Source organism: Podarcis liolepis (assembly GCF_965112155.1).
Source record: "Podarcis liolepis genome assembly, chromosome: 4".
NCBI classification, from domain to species: domain Eukaryota; kingdom Metazoa; phylum Chordata; class Lepidosauria; order Squamata; family Lacertidae; genus Podarcis; species Podarcis liolepis.
In genome coordinates, this window is record NC_139558.1 from 59560634 (window position 1) to 59583669 (window position 23036).

At 40.6% G+C, this 23036-nt stretch overlaps 1 long non-coding RNA gene across 1 annotated transcript; it reads right to left on the reverse strand.

Annotated features, from left to right (window-relative positions):
- Positions 1-571: 571 nt before the first annotated feature.
- LOC310705847 lies at positions 572-20751 on the reverse strand. Its single transcript, XR_014525488.1, has 2 exons — positions 20643-20751; positions 572-1079 (listed from the first exon to the last, which is right to left on the reverse strand). It is a non-coding gene; the product is annotated as an uncharacterized lncRNA (long non-coding RNA).
- Positions 20752-23036: the final 2285 nt, after the last annotated feature.

Consider the following 23036-nt stretch of genomic DNA (forward strand, 5'->3'; position numbering starts at 1 on the left):
TGAATGGGATGCTTTCACAATGCTACACATAGAATTGTAGAGATTGGGGGGGGGCACAAGGGTAATCTAGTCCAATCCCCTGCAATGCAGGAATCTTTTGCCCAACGTGGGGCACAAATCTACAACCCTGAAGGTAAGAGTCATTCTCTACTGACTGAGCTATCCCACCACATCTCATAGCCAATTAGATATGCTTGCATGGTGATGTCAGCAACAGCAGGTGAGAGTAATTTAGACAAATCTGTAAATTTAAGATATATATATATATATATATATATGAAGAATGCCAACAATTGGGAAGGCATTTTTTAACAACGCTGAAAACGTTCACATAAGAATTCTTCTCAGCCTTTATAAACCTTTTGATAGAGCAGAGTATTAGATTGGCTTCTGCTACAGTGACAAAGTCAGTGATATGTTCTAGAGTTTAACCATAGAGTTTAGCCAGCAGAGCAGAACACCCTAGCAATGGCCCATTTAATAGGAAGCTTTTGGAGCAAAATATTTTCTGGTGCATGAGAGATGAACCTCTATAGGACACCCAAATGTGCAAATCAAAATTTATCCAATGTTTGATGAGTCTGTGATAAATAACTCACAGTAAATTACTATTTATTAAGAAAAATAAATATCAAAGAGTTACATATGACTTCAATATGTAGTTACATAACTACATATTACAGAGCGGATTTCCCTGAATTTACACAAATACATGCTTACAGAACTGATGTTTCAGAAGATCTCGTCAAACTAGGGCTGAGAAACGGAAGTCTAACATATTCATAGCTGCATTTGAGAGTGGAATCAGCTCACAAACGTTGAGTACACTACCATTTTCAGTTGACTGATGGCCAAATTGATGTTGATCTTTCTTTTTCAGGTTAAACTCATTCATGATTATCCACAGCAGGTGAAAAATGAGTGCTCTTGTAAAGCAGCATGAAGTAGAATCTCAACAGCATACTGAATCAGCTAAAGTCCTTTCAATTACTTGTTGATGAGTTCACTCCTTTGAAAATAAAGGCATGTTTCAGAAAGTCTGGTGTGACATTAGACTCCACAAACAATGAATATGTTCCCTAAAATAAGAAAAACAACATTGCCTCAGCCATCAGGCTAATAGTACTGAAACTAACATTACATTGCAGGTCAACAAAGATCTCAGAATGTTTCAGAGAGCAACACCTATATTGGAAACATTTGAGAACTGAGACCTACTGAGACCTAAGAACATGTGCTCAGAAATGTCCCACTGAGTTCAATGAGACCAGTCCCTCCTTTACATCTACCTAATTGCTTGCTGGTGCCTCTGTGGTTGCTTCCATATCACTTCAAGATTATTAAAAAAACAACCCAACAACAACCCTTTGGCTATGTGGCTCATTCATTCATTTAAAAAATAACTTTCTGTATTTTCTTTTTCTTTTAGAATCCCTAATTAAGACCCAGACATGGGCATAGCCAGGCAGGCAGGGGGGCAGCTACCCCCCCTAAATCATGCAAATAAATAAAAACACTTGACAAAAAGTAGACATTATCAGAATATTTTAAATTGAAACGTTCGCTGATATCACTTGGATGATGTTGTGGTACATTCTAGAGACACAATTGGCAACACAACTGAGCGATAGGCATGGCTTCTGTGAACTGACCAATTGCATCATAGGTAGCTCGGTTCTGGAACAGGACAGGTGAGTGTCCTGCCCCACAAGTGAAATCCTGGCTACACCCAGATTCAGCATATATCCGTATATCATGGATAACATAGTGTCCTTCAGATTTTTCTGGACTCCAGCCACAGTCAGCATAACCAATGGTCTGGGATGGTAGTATTTTAGTCCAGCAATATTTGGAGAGCACCATGTTGTTTACCCTTGCTCTAAGTAATCAAAACTAGGCTGTGGCCCACAAACTCCAAGAAGGGCTGCTTTCTCCTGCTAGTGCAATTGTTTTCTTCCTGGTTCAGGCTGAACTGGTAGAATATTCTGAAATGCCTTCTTAGAAAAGCTACAAAGAAAGGTTTAATTTAGCATGTTTGTTTTCAGTGTGCTTTGTAAACCAAGCTAAAGAATTTGAAACTGCCAAACTTACCATACCTAATACTTATTTGCAATTGACATGCAGTCATTGGGCCAGTAACATTCTCACAACACACTTCCACATGTGCAACAGAACCTCCTCTTCCTCTTCCCCCACAATCCTCATGGACCCTCAAAATTTTTTCCAGAGGGTTGAGGAACAAAAAAATATAACTTGTCCTTCAGATACATGAAAAGATCAGCAATGCCATATCCAGATACTTTAATAACTCTTGGATGAATTGGACAAACAGGCCAAACCTTACGCCAAAGAATAAATGGACATAAATCTGACATCAAGAATCACAAAACAGAGAAACCAGTAGGAGAACACTTCAATCTCCCAGGACATTCTATACAAGATCTCAAAGTAGCTGTTTTACTACAAAGGAATTTCAGAAATAGACTGGAAAGAGAAGCTGCTGAATTGCAACTCATTACCAAACTTAAAACCATGGAGAGACCTGGTATGAACAAAGACATTGGATTCTTATCTCATTATACATGACTAAGCCATTTTTCACCTTCTCACCCCTTGCCTTTTCCTGTAAGACCTATTGCAGTCGTTAAGAGTCGTCAACAGGCTCATCTCAGCTATCTGCCAATCTCCCATTCCCACCACCCTTCTGAGTAATACCCCTCCCCACCTTCTCACTATATAGAAGGATTTGGCAACTTCTGTTTCAGTGTATCTGAATAAGTGTGCATGTACACAAAAGCTCATACCAAGAACTAACTTAGTTGGTCTTTAAGGTGCTACTGGAAGGAATTTTTTTATCTTGGATGAATACTATTTTTAATTTGACAATACAGCCTAGAATTTGGTCTCTTGTCACTATTATTTGCCCTAATTCCTCAGGTGCTCATCCTGAGGAAACTGGACTAGGGCAGACATGGGATTCTACCCTACATCTTCTGCTGTCCATACAGATGCAAAGAAGAAATCCAGCTTTTCTGCATTCTCCTTTTCCTCCCTTAACATACCTTTGGCTCCCTTATCCTCCAAAGACCCAATCAGCTCCCTAACTGGTTTCCTGCTTCAGCCACTTCCGGCCTGCCCAGGAGGTGGGATTGCGGGCTTCACGCCCACCCCCACGTGAGCGGGGGCTGTTTTCAGCCCCTGCAAGAGCAGGGGAATCCCAGCCGCGTCTGCCCCCCCCCAGCCAGCCAATCGGCTGGCTGGGGGGGCATGGCCTGCCCTATTTAGGGCCGGGGCAGAGGGGGCTCGCCCTCTTTTCGCCGGCTAGCCCCCACGTTTTCCCACCCTCCCTCCCTTTGGGTAGGCTTTAGGTAGGTCTCTGACTTTGCTATGGACTTCAGTCTGTCGCCGCAAGGGGCATGGTAGGAATTTTTCCCAATTGGCAATTTACAGCCATTTGGTTTTTCGCCTACCTCATAGCAACTCATCACAACCCTTCGGCATTGGAGGTAGGCATTGGTAAGAAGGGGTTAAGAGGATGGGGTGGGAGGAACGCCATCACCTCCCCCCAGTGAGCAAAGGGTGGTCCGTTAAAGGACTCCGGGGGGCGTGGCCCTGTCCAAAGCCTATGGAGGTGTGGGCCAAAGGCACGCCCCTGAGCGGTGACCCGAGGGAGCTCCTAGTTGACGTGCCTCGGCAGGAGACTCCCCTGATACAGTGTTAACCCTTCCCCGTGTCTCCAGCAAATGGGCTGGAGCCGGATAGTCGTTAGGACCAATGCCTAAGCCAATGCCTCTCATTCCTGAATTCAATAAAGTTGTGGCCTAATTCGCCCATTTAACCTTAAACTATGGTGTCTCGTGTCTTTATTTATCCTGGGGGGGGGGGGCGACTCGCCACGCCATAAGGTACCATATTTAGATCATTTGTTATTGTTGGTCTTAATGTTTGCAGTGATGCACTCGCTGAATTCTCTCCTGCCCCAATCCTCATTGTTTGCTTGCATTTCTTTTGCCTAAGGTTATATTCCTTTTTGTTGTTCTCATTTGAAATGCTTCAGTAAGAAATGTGGGAGTGGAAAGAGGGGAAAGGTCTGCGGGAGGAGCTGGGAACAGGAGTCATGGGAGAGGCAAAGTAGCTCCGTAAACCTATGTAAAACAATCCACTACCCACAGGCATTTAAGCTCAATTAAGTTTGTTGATGCTTAATAGAAACTAGCCATCAGTTTTCAACCCTTGCATCCATAAGGTTACAATATTTTCAGAAAGAAGAAAAGAAAAGGCAGCAAAGTCCATGAAAGATATCAGATTTTGTGCATGGCAATCTTGTAGATACGAGAAGATGCATTTGGCTCCAGCTGTAATTAGTGTACAGCACAGTTTGGAGTCAAGCTGTTTCCCCCTAATAGTTGAATCGTGAGTTTACACAGATTGTGAAGCTGCCATTCCTTCTAATAGAGATTTATTTACTGGCATTTAAATCATAAAGAAAATTAATGGTATTCATCAGAGTACTGATATTTTTTAATAAGAAGCATTAGTATGGTTAGCTCTTTCTGGTTCTCATTCCTCTTCTTATGAAAAAAAGGGAAAAGCCCAGAGGGAAAGAGATTTAAGACCTGGGGCAATGGTAGGATTTATCTTCTTTTATCAGAATTTCAGCCCAGGAAGTGTCACCAGCAAAAGGGATTAATATTTAGTTTTTCTGACAGTTTAAAAAAAGAGTGGGGGGGAGGGAAGATTTGGATAAACTGCAAAGCTGCCGGCAGAGCAGAACATTTGCTCTTGATTTAAGATGGAAAATTCTGTAGACAGGGCTTGTTGTTTTTTGCCAAGCTTCAGCCCTCAAAGCTTTCACCAGTCAAATAACCCTGGAGGGTTAATAGCTGGTAGACGTCCACAGGCAAAAGTAAGAAAAATGAGTTCGTCAAGGAACTGTATCATGCTTCCAACATGTGGCAAAGTAAGTGCCTCTTCACCATCTGTTACTTGTGTGACTATTTTATTATGTAAATGTTCGTACACATTGCCATCTAAACAAAGAGAAATTGCTTCTCCAGCAGTGTGTTGATGCTGCCAGGCATCTTTGTGTGCCATTATATTTCCTCCCCTCCCCCCCCCCAAATGTGGCAGACAGAAAATCTTGGCTTCTGTTCATCCAGATTCTTCACACCACAATTAGTGAAAAAGAAACAGAACAAATACTATAAAATTAGAACAAATCTGTTTTTCATTAATATTTCTCAAAAAAATATTAGACAGTGAAAAAGGATGTAGTACGTGGACCATAGGCACATAGGAAGGCGCCTTTATTCTGAGTCAGAGCATTGGTCCATCTAGTCCAATACTGTACTGTTTATTCCAACTGGTAGCAGCTCTCTATATCCTGAAGCTGGGTTTTGGGCAAGTGACTTGGGATGATCCACATGCAGGAGTAGCCCGATTTGTTTCATGATAGTGTTTGCAGGCACAGCTGGGCAGAGAAACGTTACATGTGACAGGAGGGCAGAACACAGAGACAACTGGCCATTGCTATGGTCATAGCAACTGGAACTAAAATTGCAGTAATAGTCATAAGTGTCACATACTCCCTCCCTGCTCGTAATTGCTGGGAGTAAAGCAACAATGCTTTCAATAAGTTACCCTGAACCAGTGTGTGTGTGAGAGAGAGAGGGGGGGGGAGGCAACCAACTCTTCCCTCGCTGATTCCTTCTTCAGTAACTGTTGACATGTAGATTTTTTCTAAGGTTTCACTTCCTTCCTGCTTTTCATCCAAGTCAGTTAGTCTTAGACCTTTCATTTGACTCCATGACTCCATGATGGTCACATCTAAGCTTATACTTAGAATGCCTTTGGTTGCCAGGAGCATAAACTTTCTTTATTCTTTCAACCAGCAGTCTTACCAGACTATTTTTTTCAGCACACTACAGCCATATATACCCACATTCAACCATGTTAACATTGTCGTGTGCAGTTGTATACCTGATGATTGCATGGATAAACAAAGAAAACCACTGATGTTTTACAATTTAGTCATAGGATAGGACAACATATCTTTATCGGATGAGTTGCTTCTTTTTGAGGCTCAAATAACATGAGGTGTGTTTGACTGAGATGTTGTACATAGATGCTTGGTCGCAAGGAAATCCAATTGGTCTTGTTGCACTCCACCCCAACCTCTGAGCATTGCAAGATTCCACAGTGTCACCTGGGGTCTGTGTTTCCTTTGGAAATGAGGCACAGTGGAGATTGTGGTGCTTTTATGATAGATGGTTTATTTACACATAGATACAACCCAAGCCTACAATGGAAGAGCTCACAGCATTAACACTCCAAGAGGGTCCTGCTTCTCCCATAACCGTAACCTTGGATTCAAAGTGACCTTAGCCATGGCTCTGACCCTCCCTCCAGCTTGCTGCATTTTACAGACTTTGTCTTTGCAAGGCTGCAACCTTTTCCGCCTAGCTCACACCATGCAAAAACTCCAATCCCAAACTCAACTCTAAAACTTTACTTCAAAATTCTTCCAGACCAACTCTGGATTGAGGGAGAGGCACCTCCCATTTGACTTTCTTAATGACCCCTTACCTTCTCTTTTCTTTCTTAATGGCTCATCTCCCAGGTGATTACCAGGCTGGCCTGACTATTTCAGCAACTGTGCTGGATCTAGGAATTAGAAGGCGGGTCCAAGTATTCAGCCTAACCTCTCAAACTCATAACAGTATGATTCTTTTTTTAAAAAAAAATGGGATTGGGATAGATGACATAAACAGAGAGTCCATGTGAATTGACCAAATCTGAGCATTTTATTGGAATATTGGAACAGATATAGAGAGAGAGTATGTGTTCACCTCCATACTTACAATAAGGTGTTAGGGTTTCAGCAGACCCATTCCCCTTCCTCTCCTCTCAGTTTTCCATTGTTTATCTCCACTGACCCTCTAACATTCTATATTTCAACTGCTCTGAAGTAAAGACTTGATTGAGAAACTTGCATGACCTACATATGTAATGCCCAGTCCCTGAGACTCTTTTTTTCACTTCCTCACATTGGTATTCAATGTGAACTTGCAAGTTCCATGTCCAGATAAGAAGGTGAATTGCCAGATAAGGAGGTGTGTTTTGTTGTTGTTTTTAAAAAAGAATTTAGCAGAAACTTCCATCAGTGGAACAGAGAAGAAGGCAACTTTCACCAATTTTGCCTCCCCTTTGCAGTCCGCAGTGTCACCTGCACTGTTCTGAAGGCTCTCTAGAGCAGATTTTGAGGGTGTGCTGAAGGAAGAGGAAAACAGCAAACATGTCGTCCTTCTCCATTCCACTGACAGAAACCTCTGCTGAACCAAATAACATTCCATCAGCGTGAGGGACACTATTGTCCAATAATCCACCATGGTCTTTAGAGCGAACTCCGCCTTAGAGAGGGAGATTCAGTGTTGGAAGGACTAGAATCATGAAGAATAACAAACTGAAGTAAACAGATATTTCCTTCTTTCTGTTTCCTTTTGCTTTTGCCTTGTGACAGAAATTATTAGGGTTTTGGGGGTTGGGGAGGAAGTAAAAGCTCATGTTATATTCAATATTTATTTTTACTCTTGGGCCTTCATGCTGTCCATGAAGTCCAAGCTTTGATGGAACATCAGTGTATGTAATACAAGAGGGTAGACTGCACTCTGTGGAACTGGACTTTTATGTTAGCACACAAGGACTACTGTTTGGAAAGCAAAATATGAGCTGCTTTGTAGTCTAGCGTTCTGATTGTATATTAGCATAAAATTACCAATTTAAATTAAAATGTAATTATCCTAACTGCCAGTAGCGATTAAAATAAATATGAGCTAGACTGTACCCTCTGAAAGCCCACTGGACTTACAGCATTGGCCCTTAATCAAAACTTGCCAAGGACACAAAAGCTTTCAGTAATCTATGCCAAGCTATCTTGGTTTTGCCTGAAGCACCCTTCTGGTGGCATTTAAAACACCTGGTGCCCTAAGGAGGAAAAAAAATCCATTATACACTATAATCCCACCCCCTCATTCTCTTTTTCAGCCATCTATGTACCAAGACTGGTGTCTGCATTGCTGACGGCAGAATAAAATTATTTTATGCAAAAAGCAACTCGAAAAGTAAATTAATAGTTTTAGCAATTTGCTCAATCCCTGGCACCCAAGTGGTTATCTGCATGAACAGACTTCCTCATTGTGTGTTTTATGTGGCTTAATATAATTAAACTATCATTGCATGCATTGATTTAGCTTAAATCTTAATTTGATAAGTGGGGAACGTGTACATTCTAAGTGTGGGAGATTAATTGATACTTCAAGTGCACTTGGACAGAAGTAATTGAAGTCACTGCCAGACTCAGCCAATTTGCTGATTTAAATGTGGCTACTGATTTCATTCTGTTTGTATGATTCCTTATACTTGGAGATATCAGTTTACCCTGACATAATCATGGGAAAGAATTCAACTTTAAGATAACCAACCACTCCTGCAGCTGCATTGATTAACTTGGTTTCCTATTAATTTGCTAAATTTTGTAGTAGTAGTTGGGACACATTTTGCAGCAGAGCAAGTAATAACTAAATAAACCTTGGCATTAAGACTTGCCCTAACCACTCTTTAATGGGCTCTCCTTTTTATCACTCCCTAATTTGCTTTCTCATTATGTGTGTGTGTGTGTGTGTGAGAGAGAGAGAGAGAGAGAGAGAGAGAGAGAGAGAGAGAGAGAGAAATGCATGTGCAGCAAAGGATGTACTTTTATTCCCGTCCAGCTGTGAAATGAATATGAAAATAGTATTGTTTGTAAACCACAGTATAAAGATGGTGTCGGATTTAAAAAATACAGTTAAATATTTGGATTACGTACATAAAATCACATTCTGGATTAATCCAAAATTATTCTCTTTCATAGGCTCTATAACCACATTCACTACATTGATTGGAATTGTGTCAAGCCACTGAAAAAGTGTGAGAAAATATTGTCCTCCACCCCTGTCATCGCTATTCTGTCTGTGAATACAAATGAGTAGTTAACTTTGTTAACTTTGTTTAGCTGCCACAGGTTATAAATACATTCCAGGGATGATAAGAAGGCACAAGTATCTGTGTCATAAGTGTACTTTTGCACATGATTAAGGCTCATTCACCACTTTCCTCAGTGAAACCTGTGGTTTAGCACTGAACTGGAGAAAAGAGAAATGGGGTTCTCCACGAATGCTTTCTATGCACAGGGCAAGCAGAAGTGTGGACCAGCTCTTTGTTGCAAAATAACAACAACAACAACAACAACAACAACAATAATACCTTTGTTGTCACTACACCACCTGTGTGCAATGAAATTAAATGAACCCCCCTCCCCCACAAACATACACTCAATCTTGTTCGCGCTCTGTGTGCTTGCCAGAAGCTTCACCTACTTGACCAAAGTTCTGCAGAGCTTTGGAGCCCCTGTCTGCCAGAATGGACCCTGAGAGTCCACAGCATTCCTAGTACAATGGGAAATCCGGCTCTATCTCATGACCACATCAACTGTTTTAGGCTTGCTTGTTGAAAACCTCACCATCTAAATATTTGCTTATGATGACTGATCATCTGCTCTGCAGCTCTATGTCAACTTTAATTAAATAATATATTTCCATTGGATGTGCCCCCCATCCCGGTACATGTTATATAGCACAGATCCTAATAAATAAAATTATATTATTTTGAAGAAGAAGAAGAAGAAGAGTTTGGATTTGATATCCCGCCTTTCACTCCCTTTAAGGAGTCTCAAAGCGGCTAACATTCTCCTTTCCCTTCCTCCCCCACAACAAACACTCTGTGAGGTGAGTGGGGCTGAGAGACTTCAAAGAAGTGTGACTGGCCCAAGGTCACCCAGCAGCTGCATGTGGAGGAGCGGAGACGCGAACCCGGTTTCCCAGATTACGAGACTACCGCTCTTAACCACTACACCACACTGGCTCTCATTTTGACATTTCATGTATTCATTCGTTTCCTGTTTTGGATGCTTTAATAAGCATATGGATACAGGATATAAGATGGAGATGGAGAACCTTTTTTGAGCTGAGGGTTATCTCACCCCAGTAGAAAGCTGTATAGCTACTCACCTCAACACCTGCATAAGCTCTGTCTACAGCCAAGAATTTCAAACTGATAATCTAGTGACAATTCTCTGATTCCCTCCCTACCTTTACTTCTATACTGACTCTTGCCATTCAGTTTGCCTCGCTTTGTATAGTTGGTTAACACTGGAGAATGCCACTGGGACTTATAGATATGGGAGGAAATTGTTCCTTAAGCAGTTCTGTCATGAGTTCCTGGGACAAATTTCTGAAAGTGACACAAATGTTTGTTCTACTGAATATCTGGCCTTCCATTTTGAACATGTGGCACATAATAACCTCCACAGCTGTGAAACCAGTAGGAATGTTTCTGAAGAAATGTAATCACAAGCAATAAGCAAGCCTGAAAGACAAGAAGCTCAGTATTTTTGACATGCGTTCAAAAGACTTGATGCTTAGCCTAACTTATTTGGTTTGACAATGAGGCTGAATACTTTCTCTATTAGTGGTCTTGTAAAATTTCCAAAGCTTCTGAGTTTATGTGCTCAAAACACTGCACATGTAGACTTCCTCCCCTCACTGATCTGTTGAGGTATTTATTTCTGGCTCCAAGCCCAACCACAGCTACAAAGGGAATATTTGTTTTAAAATAAGGCCTAACATTAAAAATCAGAGTAAAAAACATGATTCAAACTTCTTATAGTTTACCAAAATCACTTGTGTTGCTTCTTTATATCTCTCCCCCCCCCTCTGTATTTTCTCTAGCTTGTATTGTTTCCATTTAACTATACTCTCTTTCATTTTCTTCTCTGACAAAAAGGGACACTTCTGAAATTCTGAAATGGTGCAAAACAAGCTTTATCCAGGGATTGCAACTGTTTTCAAGTCTCAGCTGCTCATCACAGGATTAATTCTTCTACAAAAGCAGACCTGCTCACTGGGCATATAATCTCAGAAAAGAACACATGAATGTACAGTATACACCATCCAGGTCTGCTGGTTATTGGATAAGATGACTTGCCTGGGACCAGAGCTGGGTCAGGGCATATTGCTTCAACTTAAACTGAAAAGTATTCCAGATTCAACATTTGGGGCATGATCATTCTCTGCCTTAAAACATAGGAAGCTGGTGCCTATTGGAACTGTTGGGGCCGATAGAAGGAAAGCTAATGGCAGGCTGGGCTAGAGTAGGTACTCAGTCACACATTCATAATAAGGCAATTTGCATGACATGTACATTGAAAAGGAAGTTCCTCAGAGTTCAATGAGACTTATGAGATGAGTCAATGAGATTTTGAAAAGGGATACATAAAATTACGCTACCTCCTGAACTCCATTCACTGTTCCGACTGACAGAGTTTGGTCTAAGACAATGGAAGAAGAAGAAGAAGAAGGAGGAGGAGGAGGAGGAGGAGGAGGAGGAGGAGGAGGAGGAGGGTTTGGATTTGATATCTCACTTTATCACTACCCTAAGGAGTCTCAAAGTGGCTAACATTCTCTTTTCCCTTCCTCCCCACAACAAACACATGAGGTGAATGAGGTTGAGAGACTTCAGAGAAGTGTGACTAGCCCAAGGTCACCCAGCAGCTGCATGTGCAGACGTGAACCCGGTTCACCAGATTACGAGTCCACAGCTCTTAACCACTACACCACACTATAAGATAGTGCAGCCTTTGGAAAAACCTATTTGCTCTTTTCATCCGGGTAAGTAATTTAAGTAAAAGGTGCTTAGCCTAGGTTTTCCCTATCACTGACAGTAGACTTATCGGTCTGAATCACCGATGATCCCATGATCACTGAATCACCCGGGTCACTGATTTTTGAAGACTGAAATAATTATTGATCTAAGCCATATTTCCTTTCCTTTTGGAAATTTTCCCTGGATGTCAATTCTGCCTTTGAAATCCTGGTAATGTCCAGAAAAATCTGGACATTTGGCAGCCCTATGCTGCTGTTCATATTGCCAGAAAATAGGGCATCCTATTGCCAAAATGGCACTGATAACATTAGACAGAAACTTTGTCACAACAGGTTAATCACCCTATAGAACTGGGATTTACCCACTTCTGACTGCCATTATTCTATTGTTTGAACCTATTTTGATCACATGTAGCTAGGGATTAGGGGACGCGGGTGGCACTATGGGTTAAACCTCAGAGCCATGGGCTTGCCGATCAGAAGGTCGGCGGTTCGAATCCCTGTGATGGGGTGAGCTCCCATTGCTCAGTCCCTGCTCCTGCCAACCTAGCAGTTCGAAAGCACATCAAAGTGCAAGTAGATAAATAGGTACCGCTCTGGCGGGAAGGTAAACAGCATTTCCGTGCACTGCTCTGGTTCACCAGAAGCGGCTTAGTCATGCTGGCCACATGACCCGGAAGCTGCACGCCGGCTCCCTCTGCTAATAAAGCGAAATGAGCGCCACAACCCCAGAGTCAGCTATGACTGGACCTAATGGTCAGGGATCCTTTTATTTTAGCTAGGGATTAATCTAGTCCCTGTCCATTACACACAAGTAGTCCGCCAAGTCTGTTTGATCCAAAGTCTGCACAATTTTTAAAAAAGAAAAACCATTTTAAAAATCCACAAACTTTTAACAGATCAGCATTGTTTTAGAAGTATTGATGAGGTGGTTGGAGGACTTCTTTCTAGCTGCTGGCAGCAGCCTTTTGAAATTTTTTGTACCTCTTGTAAGAAAGGATTAGATTTCTCCTCAACGCATTCCAGATCCATTTTGAATTAACAGTTGTATGTGACAGGGAATGTAGGATATTAATATTGAAAAAACACATTTATAGCACCATGATAAATATTTGTAAAATGTCATTAAAAACTGTTATACTTCTTTGTTCTCTAGATTGAGTAATAAAATAAACAAACATGGGAAATGATTCGGCCAGAATTAAACACTTTTAAGTAACATTGATTTAACTAAGCACTTACTTACTATTTCAGAGAAATCAATAGAACTTAAAAACACTTTGCTTGATTGGATCATGCCCCTTAAAATATTTAAAAGACAGCATTTTAAATAGACATGAAAAGACTGTCAAGGGATTACACTGATTTTAGCTCAGGGGTCGAGAGTCTTTGGCCTTCCAGGGTTTGCTTGACTACCACTCCCATCATCCCTGAACACTGGCGATGCTGGCTGGGGTTCCATAGCAACATCTGGAGGACCACAGCTTCTGCTTTAGTCAATTTGTTTGTGTGTTCATTAAAAGTTAAATGCATTTACACATTACGTTGCAGGGGTCATTGAAGAAACTGAAGGAAGGCAGTATCTTTTAATTAATCACATTGTTAACAGGAAAAAGAATGTCAATAGTTGCTTTTTTATCAGTTTAGGCACCTGAAATATGTACAATTTAGTTTTTGAAGGTGGGTCCAAATAAAAACTGCAGCTTTTCTGATGTTGTTTGTCCTGTGTTGGTTTGTGATTGCAGAGCAATGTGGCAGCAATTGGGCTCTAAAGTTGAGCAAGTCCATTTTAGAGCCCAAGACCCCACCTTCCATTGGGAGCCGAGATTCTTTCTTTGGAAAAGGCAGGTGGAGGGACAATTCTGGCTAACAGCTGGCTACAATCTCAAGGAAACATTTTCAGCCAGTCTACACATGAATGCAAGAGTGGCTTGAACCTGTATTCATCCTGGAATTGACAATCAGTTGTGTCAACCCTAGGGATTGGAACTGAATTCAAGAATCATTGTCCCCTTTGGTCAAAAGAGTTGACAATATTTCTTATTTCTATGTATAGGTGAAGGAGGAAGATCTTAGTGCACAGTAGTATATACAGGTTTCTTGGCTGTTCTTTTAATTTGCAACAGTAGCTTTCTGACATTTTATAGTTTATCAACCAAATATAAGGACTTGAACTTTCAGAAGGTCAAATCACTGTGGATTTTATCAGAGGTGTTAGGGAATTGGAACAGAGATTAAAAGATTAATAGATTTTATCTTTGCTAAGGAGTCAATTCAAGGACTTCAAATAACACTTCTAGATAAAAAAACTGTGATTTATTTTTCATATTAGGATGTGTCTGAAAGGAAGACATGAAGGATTTTTTGAACAAGGCATTCATAATTGATCAGACTCAGTTTTAGAAAGATCCTCAAAATAGTTTTCTAAATAACTGAAGAGCCAAGTTATATACACATTTGCAAAATGAGCTAAAGCACTTACTCAAACTCAGATATACTCAAAATGTATAATATTTTTGATATAGAATATTCCAACTCAAGTTTCCCAATAGAATATTGGGTTTGTGTGAGAGATAGTTTAAGTCTGAAATTTTGGCATGAAACAGCTGACTTTTATTTATTAATTTTAATTTGGTAGGTAGGTATAGTTTTAGGAGATCTATACAGCAGTTCTTGTGTATCTGGCAGCATCTCCAGGGATGTATGTCACGTGCTCTTTCAAGCTACAATTCGTTATATTTATTACATTCCAGTGAGGAGAAATTAAAGAACCTTTTAATGAGGGTGAAAGAGGAGAGCGCAAAATATGGTCTGAAGCTCAACATCAAAAAAACGAAGATTATGGCCACTGGTCCCATCACCTCCTGGCAAATAGAAGGGGAAGAAATGGAGGCAGTGAGAGATTTTATTTTTTGGGGCTCCATGATCACTGCAGATGGTGACAGCAGTCATGAAATTAAAAGACGCCTGCTCTTTGGGAGAAAGATGATGGCAAACCTAGACAGCATCTTAAAAAGCAGAGACATCACCTTGCCAACAAAGGTCCATATAGTTAAAGCCATGGTTTTACCAGTAGTGATGTATGGAAGTGAGAGCTGGACCATAAAGAAGGCTGATCGCCAAAGAATTGATGCTTTTGAATTATGGTGCTGGAGGAGACTCTTGAGAGTCCCATGGACTTCAAGAAGATCAAACATATCCATTCTTAAGGAAATCAGCCCTGAGTGCTCATTGGAAGGACAGATCGTGAAGCTGAGGCTCCAATACTTTGGCCACCTCATGAGAAGAGAAGACTCCCTGGAAAAGACCCTGATGCTGGGAAAGATGGAGGGCACAAGGAGAAGGGGACGACAGAGGACGAGATGGTTGGACAGTGTTCTCAAAGCTACAAACATGAGTCTGACCAAACTGTGGGAGGCAGTGGAAGACAGGAGTGCCTGGCGTGCTCTGGTCCATGAGGTCACGAAGAGTCGGACACGACTAAACGACTAAACAACAACAACATTACACTTACAGTTACCCAAAAGACTTTTGGGAAACATCTAGCAAAACTTTGTACTGTATCCCAAAAGCAAGCTTAATGATAAAACCTGCACAGTGTACATTGTTTGGAAAGTCAGTAAACTATTAAGGACAGATTGTATTGGCTCAGAGAGTAGCAACCAATGGTAAAACAAAAAACAAAAAACAAACTGAGAATGTTGGAACATGATCAGTGCTGATCAATACGTGAAATGTTTTATGGGTTTGGCTTCATATTATTTCAGATTTAAAGAGAGCTTTGCTGCCATTGCTCTCAGTATTTTGACTGTCAAAAAAATAGAGAAATAAATTCAGTTGCTCCTAATCCTGCTAGGTAACCTTTCTGGAATATACAAGTCAATTTATGACTGCCTTTGTATTTATTTCTATATTTCCAGTTATTTATTAAATTTATATCTCACCCTTCCTCACAAAGGAGGCCAGGCAACAAACACAACAGTGATAAAACAATATAAAACAAAACATATAAAACCATCTAAAAGTAAGTACTGTCTTACTGTGATGTCAATGTGCCATTTATTCTTTCATCTTTCCAAGGTATTTTAAATTTTGTATTACGTATGCTTTTATCATTGCAAGTCACTTTGAGACATTTTATGTAATAAGTGATGGATAATTGTTGTTGATGACGATGATGATAATAATGATAACGTTTATCTATGAGATGTGGATTTGCTCTGTTCTATCCCAAATGGTAGGTGGTTATGAGAGACTCATTGTTTATGCCAGCTAAGACCTATATAAAGCAGAGCAGAGATACTTCAGTTACCAGCTGTTCACAAGACATTGCCAGAAATACTTAGGGGAGGATAGGTTGCTCAGCGCATGCTACCCATCTCCTATGGATACCCCAAGCATAGTTTTCTACCTGGACTTTCAGTCAAACTTGCAGCAAAAGAGACTTTCTCCTGTTTTCCTGTTTATGACACAATTTCCCTCTTGCACATGCCTGCCTGTAAGCCTAGCAGTCCCAAGAGTCATTTCCTCAAGTGTTCATCTTCTTTCTCCTCCAGGTAAATCACAGCCCATGGCTGTTCCTGTTCAGCTGCTTTTAGCTTATTTACATCTTTCTGCAACTGTTGAATGGCTGTAGGAATATTCTTTGTAGTAGAGCTTTCATCAGACTGGCAAGATCGATCCTTCTCCTCTGAAGTGTGTAATTGCACTTGAGTCATAGATTTGTGCCTACTTAGAGAGGCCATATCCTTCACTAATTCCACCTTGCTTGCTTGTGCCACGACTTTATCCAGTGTTTTATGCTTCAACAGTCTCTGCTGCATTTACTGATCACCCTGCAATTGATCACCCCACAATTGATTGATCACCCTAGGTTGCAAACTGATATATTCCAACATGTCTGGTATATAGGGGGTCATGGTGGTATATGCTCTTAGCCAAGACATTGCAGGCTTTGTGTCAAGGATGTTTCACCTTTCTGGTCTGTGATTTGAAAGCTTAGTGAGATACCATTCAGAGGAAGCCGTTAGCTCTAGTACTCTTTGCAAGTCAGTAGCCAATTGACTATAATTTTTACTGATTCCGGAACTCAGTCCCTTCTTGGGTTCACAAGCTTTCCCTTGCAACACCCCTTAAAAAGTCACCTTTGCATTAAACTGTGCAGCAGTTTGAAATTGTTTGATCCTGTTTTGTCCCTCACCACTGCAGCCTAGTTGGAGATGCTGCATGTGAGCAGAAGCTCAGCCACCGAGCATTTTTAGATCCTGTTTTCTGCCACCAAATTATAACAGAAGTATTCTTAATAGGGCTTGGCTAGAATCTTCCACATGAACCCACAGCAAAACAGGACTGACTATTTTATTATTATTTTACAAGCAACATGTGTATCTCACATGCTCAAGACTCTAAGCTCTTCAGAAGAGACAACCTAAGAAACTGATTTAAAAATACCAGTAAAAGTAAAATGTTAAAAGCAAGTGACATAAAATAAAATCAGTAATTTTAAAACAATTTTACTTTTTAAAATCACATGCTAAAATCTCATTGTTGGTTAGACTTTCTGGAAAAGAATTTTTTTTAGCAGGCATTGAAAACAATACAGCAAAGGCACATTAGAAGGCCAATTTCTTGCAAGTGCAGAATGAAACATTATGTGACACTTGTAAAACTGCCAACTCCAAAGATCTAAGTGGTTGATTGGGCAAAGGCAGATCTAGGGGAGCACGTCCGGTTCAGTTGCACCAGGCATGGAGCTTCTGGGATACCACAACAGGTGTTGCAACTATGTTGTTCAACGGAAGGCGAAAGGGGTGGGGGCATGGGATTTCCACATCACACAGGGTGCAACTGAAATTTGAGGTGCTAAGGTCCACCACTGGATTGGGCACTTATGGGGTGTAAACTGGTCCCAAACTATTGAGGACATTAGAACAGTAGCAATTGGATTTTGGCCTGGTAAGAAAGCAGATCTCAGAACAGGGGTATTATATGCTGCATTAACTTCAGCTTCCATTCCAAAAGCAAGGGAAGCCCCACATATAACATGTTGCAGTAATCCAATCATAAAATCAGCAATACCCAAACCACCATAGCGAAGCTATCCCAATCCAGGAATAGTTATAGCTGTCACACTAGCCAAAGCTGATAGAAGGTGCTTCTAGCCATTGAGGTCACCTGGCTAAAAGTTAGTCACCAAATCAACAAACTGAGGTCTACTGAAGGGGTACGTAGACAAATAAATGATGAGACTTACCAAGGTAATATAAAAACATATTTATTCCCACTCCATCTCTATTTAGCCTTCATTCCTACACATGCCAAGAGTTGGTCCTCTTCTGTTAGAGGTGTGTGGCGGAAGATAATTTCAGATAGGAGTGATTAACAATGATTGATTGGCCCATGCCATTATTGCTTCTTTGATGGGTGCTCTGGGAAGTAATCATGTCATCGGTACTTTCCACATAATATCAACATTTTATATTGCCAGAGTTTCACAGAACACAGAGAAGCATCAAACATGCCAGTCATGTAACTTAAGAAGGCTTTCATGACCAGAAGGGTCAACTGCCTAAAGATAAAAGGGTAAAACATTATTTTGGACCAACTGTGTACTTAGGACGTGGAGGGGGATACAGCAGGAGGCCAAATGGCCTGAATTCCCCTCCAGGGTGTAGGGCTCTACAATTTTACCACAGCAGAACTTCTAGGAGAAAGTATGGTCAATGGATGAGCCAATCAACACCATTCATGAAACTGGCCTACATATAAGTCCTCCTTTCTCCTCCATTGGGTAAATTTGAAGCCCACAACAACTTTCTGTCTCTCATTTTATGGGACCAACACAGCAGCAACTTTCTGATAAGGTTATCATGCATTCACTCTCTACACTACTGAGAGAAAGCTATAAACATGTGCCCTAGCATGACTGCATAAATGTAATTTGTCCAAATTTCTTCCAATATATTTCCTACAACTGTAATCTTCAAAAACAGAAACAGATATGTAAGGCATACAGGCATACTTTTAAAACTGCCTCAGAAATAATCCCCACATCAACTCAATATACTTACGGTACTATTCGTTCGTATAAATCATTTGGAGAATTTATTTTTGGTGTGAGATGCATTTATAACCAAATGCCCTATGGAAGACACTGTTTACAAGTGAAATGAATTGCAGATATGTCTGTCATTCAGAAACAGCATAACAGCAATGTATGGGAATATAAGAAAACATGGTTTTAAATCATGCTTTTATAGACCCACTTTGCCATAATGATCCGAAATTCCATAAGATGACATGAAGACAACAAATTCTGTGAGATGATATGAAGACAACAATCTTGGCAGGAAAATAAGATGTTTCAAAATCATATTTTTATCTGTCACATTTATTTTCCATTAGCTTCCCTGCCACTTTCAACAAGTCACTATCAATCATTTGTTTGCTAAATGTTTCTGAAAGCTCAGAGAACCATATGAACTGCTACTGCTGTTTGACCTCTCACACTCAAGGTTAATGGAAGTTCTTTGCAGAGTCAGAAAAAAAGCATGGCTTTAAGCTAAACTAACCTGTCAGGGACAGCCAACCACAAATGGACCCAAAAATATCAATGCTAGTTAAGGTAATACAAAGCAAACAAATCCACCATTTTAAAGTCCCTACAGCTGGATTTTATTCTGCTGGTTTCAGAAGGCTGATCCCCTTTGATACTAAATCTCACATTTTTGCATGCCCTTTCAAGTATCTTTGAAATGACTTATTTTAAGAGGTGAATGTAAAATTCTTGCATCAAATGGTTATGGTTTTTTGCAATCTAGGCCTAATCTGGGAGCTGGAAATCTGAATTTACTTATTGAAAAAGGAAGCAGTATTGACATGTAACACCTAGATCAACAGAATAAGGTTGAATTTTTATTTACTTCCAAATGGAAAGGCATTTTTTGGGACCAGGCTTGATATTTCACTTCAACTGTGTGGCATATAGACTTTATTAATTAGCACATCACCTTTATTCGCTGCTAACATATTAGTATGGCAGAATGCAGTACTGGGGGGGGGTTAATTTATTTTAGCACATTTGTATCCTGATCATCTTCTATATGGCTTACAAATACGTAAGAACCATATTTATTTTACATTCTGAACAGGGTCTGTATTATCTGCCAGCATGGAAAAAATAATAAATTATTTCTTCAGCTCAGAATGATCCCTAAAACATTTGCAACATTGCATTAGAATCTAATCCCACTGAAGTTAGTAGGACAACTAGTTTGCTACCAACCATCTTTTTAATAACATGAAAGTCCACAGGAAGCTGCCTTATATTGTACTGAATCAGACCATTGGTCCATCTAGCTCAGTATTGTCCATGCTAGCTGGCTGCATCTTTCCAGGGCTTCAGATAGGACTTTCCCAACCCTGTCTGGAGGTCTTCTCTATCATTAACCTATTATTCAAAACCAGGGTGGTCTGAGAGACACATCTGCTGCCAGCCATCCCTCCAAAGCCTACATGCCAACAATGAGCATGGCCTATGTCTGTGCACACACCAACACCCACTATAGCACCCATATACAGTGTGCATGCACAAACCACAACAGTCACCACACATAGATATACAACACACACACTCACCACACATGCAGGAACACCACTCTCTATCTCCCACTCACTTGTCTCGAACACCCTTCTTCCTGTGGGAATGTTTATATAATTTAGCAGAGTTTAAATGATCCCCTGTTTGAATTTATGCAGCGACAAGCGGGTTGCTAACTCGTTTGAGTCCTATCAATTACAGTATACTTTCCTGGTTGATAATCCCTTTCTGTCCCTCTTAAAGAAAACACACATGAATCTGAATCATATTAACATAAACTACTTTACTTTCAGATTCATTCAGGTTTACACAGTTGTTCCTGAAGGCAGATTCAGGTTACATAACAGATAAACCATATACTAGATAGTAGTGAATTATGAGATGACTTCATCCGAGCAGTTACCAGTCAACACTCCTTGCAGCAACCGACCAACCAACTGACAAAACTGACTAAACTGCCTGCCACTTAGAGGCAGTTAGTCCTCTCGGAATGTTGGACTTGACTGAAAGCTTTATATCCCTTCCTTCCTTCCTTCCTTCCTTCCTTCCTTCCTTCTCTCTCTCTCTCTCTCTCTCTCTCTCTCTCTCTCACACACACACACACACAGCGCCTCCTGCTCTTGCCTGTGCTTTAACTTTAACCAGATAAGGTTTTGCTAACTGTAATGTATATTCCAACTAGAAGATGCCTATTCCCTTTTCACTGGGAACTGCTGTTTGCTGCAGTGTTTTGCTCGCCAGCTCTCCCATTTTCACTTTTGTTGTGGCTGCTTCGTGGAAGAAAGAACAGATGGATCATGGTGCCAAGTGGCACCTGTTTGGCTCCACTTGGGAAGAGCAATGTACACTGGCACCAAGTTTTGCAATGCATTTGGGAATCTCTTAGCCTGAAAGGCAAAATATAAAATTAAGCCATTCTTAATAGCAATCATTTATCTCGACTGTGTCATAGATCTTTGCCTTCTGTCGGAGACAAAGCTCAGACACTGTAGCGGCTGATTATCTTATTGCAGAGTCATAACCACAGGCAATATTGATTAAACACTGACCTCAGAAAGATAAAGCTGGTATACATTTGGGTGAGAATGGCTGCTTACCGTACCTCCTCGGTGTGCGGTGGTTGCAGCCCGACGCAGCACCTCCCGCGTTGCTCGGAAGCGACGCACCATTTTGAGCACAGCATGTCCCCCTCAGCAGTCATGGAGGCTTACAGGTTCCTGCCAAACCCACTGATTCAAATGAGCCAATCCACAGAGACCTTAGGGGGTCATGGTTTGACAAACTGACCTGAGGGAGGCTTCTCTCAGGTCTGCTTGGCAACTCTAATTTCCAGTCGACCATGTGCAACAGCAGTATCCACTAATATGTCACTTGAGAATAAATGACCCCTCTTCCATCCTTCTTGAGGACAGCAATGCACCCCATCCCTCACTCTGACACTCACGTCACTTACTTAAGATGGGATTCTTTGATTTTTCAGAGTGTTAAGTATAATTGTTTAATTGTGCATTGAAATGGAAATGGAAAATATCTGTATTGCTAAGGGTTTAACATTGGGAAACTTCATTGGGGTTCACTAAAGCAAAGTAGGGCTCTCTAAGCACCTAAATGGATTAATAATTAACTGTTGGTGTTCTCTGATTTTTGAAGTGGTAAGTAAGGTATTCAGTTGCAAATCACCATTTTGAATGGAGTTGCCTTTGCTTTTTTTTGTTCCAAGCCACAGTGGTAGATGTACAAATGAGTATCTCCTGGATAGAAAACAACTCCAGGTTAATGCAGGCTAGGGAGAGAAATAGATCTCCAATTTTAGGTCTGTTTTGAGTCATTTAATATTACTAAGAAGATGAACCCATGCTTTGACAAGCATATGTCTTTTGGAACTATTTGGATGTATCATTACTTGTTTTTGTACCTGTTTTTAAGAAGGTTCTGGTAGTAAAGCTTTTGAATCATATTTATGGGTCTGGGCAATTTTTATTCCAACAGAAGTTGGTTTTATATGCATCCTATTGCTTCAAACTGTGTAATATTAATAACTGCAATAGATACATCTTGGATCTCACATTATATTATTTATTTATAGTGCACCATCAGGTTGCACGACACTTTTATGGAGGCAAGAAGGCAAGTCTCAGTCCTGAACAGTTCTCAGTTTGACATTTTCATAATGCAAACAATAGCCGCTCACATTAAGTTCAGTCAGTGTGGAACTTCCAGTCTATATAATCATTTCTGTTCAAGTATTCCATGTTAGCAGCTGTGCTGGTCTCTGCTGTTTCAGTTTCTCTTCCCCAACCCTAGCCCAAATATATTTAGCTGGATAGTAGCAGATAAATGTGATGATGAACAAGACTGCATCTCTGCCTATTTTGGTATTCTGTGACATTCTCATCTTAGCAGCCTGTGAATGGCTGTCTCACAATGAGGCGTTGGATGTGTCAGGGAGATGGATTATATCTGCAGTGTCTGAATTTTCACTCTACATGCTTTTGCTTACTTCAGACTGCTAGATTTTGTGTCATCAAATTAGACCCACCACATTAAAAAAACCACAATATTGATGATGCTAGGTTCTTAATGTTTAATAATACATAAAATAACATTCCAGTACAAGGTGCACACACATTTTCTGACAGGTAGCATATAATAATGTTGATGCTTAAACCTAAAGATCTAAT